General features: G+C 45.2%; 1 long non-coding RNA gene across 2 annotated transcripts in view; it reads left to right on the top strand.

Annotated features, from left to right (window-relative positions):
• LOC108310699 overlaps nt 1–8,574 on the top strand; it is a 19,333-nt gene that overhangs the window by 7,905 nt on the left and 2,854 nt on the right. For both annotated transcript variants that reach the window (XR_005201728.1, XR_001827869.2), the window contains exon 3: nt 6,102–6,182. This is a non-coding gene — a long non-coding RNA (uncharacterized LOC108310699). The remainder of the gene's footprint in view (nt 1–6,101; nt 6,183–8,574) is intronic.

Genomic DNA, 8,574 nt, shown 5'->3' with positions numbered 1-8,574 from the left:
TCTCCCTCCTCCCTTTTTTCCCTCTCTTTCTTTTTTGATTTGTTTTTTGCTTCAACTTTTTATTTGAAAAAATTTCAAACCTATACAAAATTTGCAAGAAAAATACAGCAAACAAGTTGTTACTATTCATTTAGCTTCACCAGTTGTTACCATTTTTGCCATGTTTGTGTTCTGTGAATATATGTATACACACTTACTATTTTTTGCTAGAGCATATACAAAAGTAAGTCACAGACTTGATCACCTTTAAACTCTAAAAGTTCAGTGCACAACTCCTAAAAATACTGCATTCTCCAGCATGGCACATAAAGTTATGAAATTCAGGAAATGAAACATCGTTGTAATACTATTATCAAAAACGCAGTTCATAACCCAATCTTGCCCACTGTCCTCATAATGCCCTTAGTAGCATCCCCACCCCCAGCCCCCAATGCAGGATTGCACAATGCTTTTGTTTGTCAGGTCTATTAATCTTCTTGAGCTTCCTTTTGACTCGTTGAAGAATTTTCTTTAGTGATGGTAAAAACACATAATTTAACATTCGCCGTCTTAACCATGCACATTCCAGCAGTGTTAATCATGTCTGTTCACATTGCCAAGCAATCAAGCAACCATCACCTCCTTCCATCTCCAGAACTTTCTCATTTTCCCAAACAGAACCTCTGTACCTGTCAGACACTAACTCCCCATTTCTCCTCTCCCCAGCCTCTGGCAACCACCATTGCACTTTCTGTCTCTAGGACTTTGACAACTGTAGGTACCTCATTAAAATGGAATCATACAATCTTTTGTGATTGGCTTATTTTACTCACATAATGTCCTCAGGGTTCATCCGTGTTGTGGCATATGTCAGAGTTTCTTTCCATTTTAAGGCTGAAAAATACAACATTATGGGTGTATACCAGATTTTATCCATTTATCTGTCAATGGACACTTGGGTTGCCTCTGCCTTTCAGCTGTTGTAAATAATGCTGTCATGAATATTGTGTGTCCTTTGTGTTTTATGACATTTTTGAAGAGTACGGCCTCCTTGTTTGGTACAGTATCTCTCCATTTGGGATTGTCTTATGGTTTCCTTATGATTTGACTTATGGTTGCATTTTTGGCAAGGACACAAAACAACTGATGTGTTCTTCTTCGTGTACCATATCAGGAGGCACACAAAGTCACTTTGTCCCATGGCTAGAGATGTGAGTTTGACCACTGGTTACAGTGTTGTTGCAGAGTCCTCCACTGTCAACATAATTTTTCCCCTAGTAGTTGTTAAATCATCTGTGAGGGGTACTTTAAACTGTTGAGACAAACTGTTTCCTAATATACTTTGACTCACTGGTGTTAGCTTCTGTTGGTGAGTCTTGCATGAATCATTTATTACTGTATTGGTTGCAAAATGTATTATTTTCTAACTGTTATCATTCCTTCCACATTGATTAGTTGATATTCTACTTACAGTGGAAGACATTTCCTTCTCTTCTGTTCCTTTCTAAAATTAATATGGACACATGGTCTCCCTCTCCTTTTAACAAATTTAATGCATTCTAGCCCATTGGTCTTACTATTCATCTTGATGCTCAAATTGCCTTTGGTTTGGCCAATGGGAGCCCCTTCCTTTTCATATGCTTCTATCATATTTTGAGCATGTGTTAACTTTGTGGCAGAAACAAGACATTCTAGGTTTCCCTTTCTTCCTTTGGTCCTGGACTCAATTGCTTCTCCAAAGAACTCTGCTTTCTTAGTGAAGAATGGGATTTAGGGACCATGTCTGGCCACTAGTGTGCTCACTGTTGATGGGTGTCACTGTTTCAGAGCACTTTCCATGGACACAGCCAGGATACCTCTGTAAATATGAATACCACACACAAACATTTTCGAGTTTTGGGTGTGGCATTCATATTTATGTAGGTATCCTGGCTATGAGATCATCCTAACTGTTCTCAGACTAGCCTAATGCTGAAGAGTCCTGACTTGCCTTCCACTATTCCACATTTGTTTCTCCTTTTCCTACAGCATCTCTATAACTATTCATTTACACAATCATAGCACACACACAAAATAGTTTCAAAAATAACCATACTGAGTAACGTTCAAGATTTATGCCCAGCAAAAAGATGTTTTTCTCTCTAGACTGAGGTTATCCTCAAATGTTACTTTAATATGTTTTTTCCCCTTCTATGTGGTTACTGTTCTGATCATCTGTTGCCTTGTAACATACCAGACAACACTTAGACGTGTGAAAACATTTCCTTGTCCTCACAGTTTTGTTGTTGACTGTGCTCAGCTGGATGGTTCTTGTTTGGGGCGTCTCAATTGGGTACAGCAGATAGTGTGAAGTCAGGCAATGACTTGGCCTGCATGGAAGTCTGAGATGGCTTCATCACACTTTGGGGCCTCAGCGCCCCCTCCACGGCTCCCTTTCCAGCAGAGGAGCCTGGACTTCTTTTTTTTTTTTTTTTTTTGAGACGGAGTTTCACTCTTGTTACCCAGGTTGGAGTGCAATGGCACGATCTCGGCTCACCGCAACCTCCGCCTCCTGGGTTCAGGCAATTCTCCTGCCTCAGCCTCCTGAGTAGCTGGGATTACAAGCACGCACCACCATGCCCAGCTAATTTTTTTGTATTTTTAGTAGAGACGGGGTTTCACCATGTTGACCAGGATGGTCTCGATCTCTTGACCTCGTGATCCACCCGCCTCGGCCTCCCAAAGTGCTGGGATTACAGGCGTGAGCCACCGCGCCCGGCCCTGGACTTCTTATACAGAATCTCAGGACTTCAAGAGAGGGAGTCAAAGCCGCTGGGCCAGGGAAGGCACGTTCCTGACGCTGGCCCCAAATCACTTCCACCATATTCCATTTATCCAAGCAGGCACAGGGAATTCCTCAAGTTGAGGGAAAGAAGAAAGAGATGCTGTGATGTTGGGGTTCAGGGGAGCCCTCAGTTCCCCTGAGAGGACATTTCTTCAGGTTATCGGTCTATCAGTCACCCAAGAATGGAAGAAGAGACCATGGCACAGTGCACTTAAAGTAAATACCAGACCCCAAAACAGTGTTTGCAGAAAGTGATTTATTTAGGTAGAGAGAGAAAAAGGAGAGGAAGAGAGAAAGCTTCCATGAGGGAGAGAGTGTGTGGAAGGGGATCCCAGAGGGGAAATCCAGGAGAGAGAAAGACAGCTTCCACCAAGGGAGTGTTCGTGGAAGGGGGTCCAAACATGGAGTCCCAAAGGGGTGTGGAAGAAGGGGACTTCTAACCTGGGAGGAATTCCCACCTTCTCCAAAACCCCTGGTCAATGAAAGAGTTCCCTTAAACTTCTGCCGGAGTGATTGACTTTTGACCCTTTCCCACACCTGGAAAAATTAAAACAGAAACCATTAAGTCTCCCAGATGGAGAGAGATGGTAGGTGGATATGGCACTGGGAAGTTCTTGCCCTTAAAACTACACCCCCTTGCAGACCCAGAAAGAGAACACGTTCTCTCAATGCCACCTTTCGATAAGAGTATACCAAGGTCTTGTTGCAGAAGAGTTAGTAGGATGGGGCTGTGGGCACAGCTATCTTTTGGAATTACCGCAGTTGTGTCAGCCCTCTGAGATGCAGCTGGGTTCATTTGCTTCTCTGTGTCTACAGGTTTATGTTTCTCCCTTCCTTCCTTGTTGTTAGAGACAGAATGCTTGCTCCTAGGTACCACAAGAAAAAATTACCATTCAGACAAAAAGTTTTCTCAGCAAGGCAATTTTACTTTCTTCAGAAAGGGTGCTGTCCACCAGCAATCTTGCCACAAAAGCACTCCCACACTCATGCAACCTCCAGATTTTTTACCACCAGGGAAGTACTTTGTCACGCCCTTGTGATGTTTGCTACCTTGGTCTGTGCACAAAGTGGCCTGGTCGTCACAACGCTGCAAGCCTTTTCCCCGCATTGCTGAGAGTCTGGGTTTATTCCTCACATCAGGTGGGTTCTGATTCCTTACTCCTGAGGTCGCCTCAGCGAGGCAGCAGAATATGCCTCCTCACAAGAGAGAACCAGAGACCACCCCCAGAGGAAGATGGGTCCCCATACAGGCCACCATTTGTTAGAGACAGAATGTTCGTTCCCAGGTACCATAAGGAAAAATCAGCATTCAGACAAAATGCTTTCTCAGCAAGGCACTTTTACCTTCTGCAGCAATGGTGCTACCCACCAGCAACCCTGCCACGGGAGCACACTGAACAAAGGAAAGGCAGGAATATTTATTCCATACTCATCGGGTCCTTACTGCTGTGTCCTGCCTCAGTTGGGTTGAGCTGGACCTCACAGTCTAGTCTAGACCCTTAAAGCTAGGCTAACAACTTAAAACTTTCCAAAATAGGTAAAGGCAGTGGAGAACAAAGGAAAAGAGGACATTACTTGTGAAAGGACTTAGAAAAGTAATAACATTCTTAAATAAGGAAGGGGCCTAGGCTGCGAGCTGGGACATACCTGTGAGCACGTCCAGCACAAGCATCTTGGTAAGAGTACAAGGACATAGAATGCACTTATTCCTCTTTTATCTAACAGCTACATAGGGTAGGGCTTAACAAAGAATTACAAGCAAAAAGCAAGAAGGCTTTGAAGAAAGTTAGTCTTTAATAGAAAACTATTATTTCTAACATTTATTATTTATTCTTTAACAAGAAGGGAAACTTTGAAGAGGAACTTTTTACTTTCTACACTTGTTGACTTAAATTTTCTGAATATGTAAAACGTTAACTTGGTTCCAAGAGTCAAAACTATGCAGAAGAGCTAGGATATACTCAGAGAAGTTCTGATCTTTTCCCATCCCACCCAGGCCATGCCTACCCTTGAATAGGAAACCTATTTCGTTTCTGGTTTATTTTGGTTTATTTTTGTAGGAATAAGTATATGTACTTATATCCTTTCTTTCCTTAAACAAAAATTAACATTGCATATGTCCTTCTGTGCGCTTTGCTTGCATCATTTAGCATGGTGTCTTGACATGCCATGTGAGTTCACGGCAATCTTTCTCTTTCCACAGCTGCGTGGTACCCCACTCTGTGCCACCGTTAATTCAGCACGTTTCCCGTGTGTGGGCATTCAATATTTTTTAACTATAAAAAAACCCCTGCTATACTGGATAACTTTGTTTGTTTGTTTATTTGAGATGGAGTCTCACTCTGTCACCCAGGCAGGGTTGCAGCAGTGTGATCTCTGCTCACTGCAACTTCCACCTCCTGGGTTCAAGCGGTTCTCCTGCCTCAGCCTCTTGAGTAGCAGGGATGACAGGCACCCGCCACGATGCCTGGCTAATTTTTGTATTTTTTTTAGTAGAGACGGGTCTCCAACTCCTGACCTCAAGTGATCCATCCTATTCGGCTTCCCAAAGTGCTGACATTGCAGGCATGAGCCATGGTGCCAGGCTGGGTGACTTTACATACAGGTATTTCTGCACAGTGGGGCATATCTTTGAAGTAAAAACCTAGGGAGAAAATTGTTGAGTCAAAGGGTAAGTGGGTATACAGTGCTGTGAGATGCTGCCAAACTCTCCTTTGGAAGGATATTGTATCTTGCATCCCCATTAACAGCCGTGTGAATATATTATCCCACAGCCTCACCAGGAGATGTATTACCAAGCTTTTGACTCTTTTTTCTGCCAATCCAACAGGTGAGAAACGGTAACTGCTCTCCTTTTAATGATTATGTATTCAATTGTGAGTGAAAGTGAACATTTCTTTTTTCCTTTTTTTTTTAAATCCTGCTTCTTCTGTATAAGGTGATTATCTTTTAATATGGCCCAGAGCCATTTATTCTGTCTTGGATGATCTATTTATGCCTTTGCCCATTTTCCCACTAGATTTGTGTATCTTTTCCCCTGTGTGTTTCTACATGTTCTTTATAAAAGATAAAACATGTTTCTACATGTTTTATCAGGGATATTGGTCCATTACCTTTGATGTATGTTGTACACATTCTCCCTCCAGTTGCCATTTGTCTTTGTAACTCTTGTTTAATTGCATCTGGGTTTTCAGTCATAACTAAAAGCCTTTCTCCATCCATAGCCACATGCATTTTTTTTTTCTAGGACATTTAGGTCCCTGCTGACTTTACTCTCTCCTCTTTCCCTCTCTCCTAGGGTGAAGAAGGGAATTTAAGAACACTTCACCCATCTGGAACTAGGAAACGCTGTGGGAGCAGACATCGCCAAGCATCTGTGGTAAGAAGCGTCCCACCCTTCCTTCGGGCAGAGCCTGGGACCTTAGGAGCTTAGAAGCTGCTAGACTGTGGGACCCTAGTTGATGAGAAGCAGCAGGTTAGAGGTGGGCATGCTGGAAACAGCAGGGAATGTCATCTGTCCAGCCCGATACCAGGATTTTTCTTAGAGGGCAGGAAAAACTGTACAAAACCAGAGAAACAATTTTCAAGATTCTACGGGGGAAATTTCCACATATAATTTCCATCCTCTACTTACATAAAAGTAGAGATTGCCAGAAACCTCTGTGTGCCTAACACCCAGCTGTTTCAGAAAAAAGAATTTACAAACCTCTCATTTCGACGCATAGTCTCTGACGTTTCCTGCAACACCCACCCATCGAGTGTCGGGATCCTCACTGTGGCCCATCTCAGCTCAAGAGAGCACGATGTTCATGTTGATGACCTTGACTTTGCAGAGAAAACAATACTGTTCAGTGTGGTTCTCTGAAGAGGTCAGAGAAGTGGGTAATCCATTAAAAAAAAAAAAAAGACTTCCAGGAAAATGCTTCAAAGGTTTGATGCTGAAAGTGGTGGCTGCTTAGCTGCTTGGGACTTATCTCCACGCAGAGGGCTTTGCCGTGACGGAGGCGTCCCGTCCTGCTTCCCTGCAGACATGAGGCATCTCCACGCAGAGGGCTTCGCCGTGACGGAGGCGTCCCGTCCTGCTTCCCTGCAGACATGGGGCATCTCCACGCAGAGGGCTTCGCAGTGACGGAGGCGTCCCGTCCTGCTTCCCTGCAGACATGGGGCATCTCCACGCAGAGGGCTTCGCCGTGACGGAGGCGTCCCGTCCTGCTTCCCTGCAGACATGGGGCATCTCTACGCAGAGGGCTTCGCAGTGACGGAGGCGTCCCGTCCTGCTTCCCTGCAGACATGGGGCCAGTTGTAGCTGTGGATTCCACACTCTTCCTGCCATTATGGTTTTTGGCATTAGTGCCAATTTTCTGGGTTATCCTCTGACAAGCCTAAGGTTAGTATTTACAAAAAAGCAAACAAAGTCACCCACCAATGCCAAGCCGCTCAGTGCTGATATGTGAGAGAACAATGCCCCTAGCCACAGAATGACAGCCAGGCGGCAAATGAGCTAAACCTTGTATTTCTTTTTGTGCAAGGAGCGTTGTATCAAGAATAGGCATTAACAATGGAAAGCCCTTCCTTCCATGCTTTCCTGTTTCCTACCAATCCCTCTCCACGTGGGTTTATAAGCTTTCCGTCGTCTTGGCCATCCTATAAATAAATACCGTTTCGTAGGGAACAGGGTCTCTCTGGGCATCGCCATACGGTCTCTGTCCAAATTGCTTCAGGGTCTTCCACCCTGCACGTTGATCACCTCCCAGTTACCTCTCATGGCTTCTGGGCAGGGCAACCTAAACTCCCCGCCAGGTTTCTCTAACACACGCACTGCCAACCAGCCCCACAAGGGAACATGGTTGCAAAGAGAAATGGAAAGAGGTTGAAGCCTAGCAAGAGCAGGTGAGGAAATGATGGAGGAGGAAGAGGTGGGTGTGTCCTTCCCTCTCAGGCAGTGGAGACAATCCAAGGAAGACAGGTGGAATGGGGGGAGCCGGAGAAACTCAATCCCCAAAAGTCAGAGTGTCCGACACCTTTACTGAAGAGGAAGAGCCAAGTGTGGAGGAGGAGAGAGAGAAATGGTTTAGTTTGATCCAAGTGAGGTAAACCCTGGGTTGCATCCAGGTGAATGGAGCTGGGGAAGACCAAGGGGGAGGTCAGTGGAGGGCTGATGGCTGGGGGCTTGGAGGAGTTTGCTGTGCGGTGGTAACTCCACAGGGTGAGACAGGAAAAAAGTAGGGAAGAGGGAGGAGGAATGGACCGAGGCCAGTGTCTGGAGGTGGACACACACCGGGAGCCGCTGACTTGCAGGTTCTCCGTGTGAACCACGAATAAAACGCTAAGCTCTTTAGCTGGCTGAATTGGCCCCCCTTCTCAGTTAAGGGGATTCTAAAGAAACCTAAAAACTTACTTCACGCCACAATGGCCAAGAAGGGATCAGACATGACTCATGATGCCTTTGTCCTTGAGAGTTCAGGCTCAGCTGACCAGCATTAGCCTCAAAACACACATCTTAAGACAGACAAAGCAGACTCTTGCTAGGCATGGTGGCTCATGCCTGTAATCCCAGCACTTTGGGAGGCCTAGGCAGGTGGATCACCTGAGGTCAGGAATTCAAGACCCACCTGGCCAACGTGGTGAAACCCCATCTCTACTAAAAATACAAAAAGTTCACCAGGTGTGGTGGTGCTCGCCTATAGTCCCAGCTACTCGGGAGGCTGAGGCAGGAGAACCGCTTGAGCCCAGGAGGCGGAGGTTGCAGTGAGCTGAGATCGCACCACTGC

This window comes from Cebus imitator, unplaced genomic scaffold (assembly GCF_001604975.1).
Source record: "Cebus imitator isolate Cc_AM_T3 unplaced genomic scaffold, Cebus_imitator-1.0 Scaffold106, whole genome shotgun sequence".
NCBI classification, from domain to species: Eukaryota; Metazoa; Chordata; class Mammalia; order Primates; family Cebidae; genus Cebus; species Cebus imitator.
Note: the sequence above shows the minus strand (reverse complement) of the source record. Positions and strands in the feature narration are given on the sequence as shown.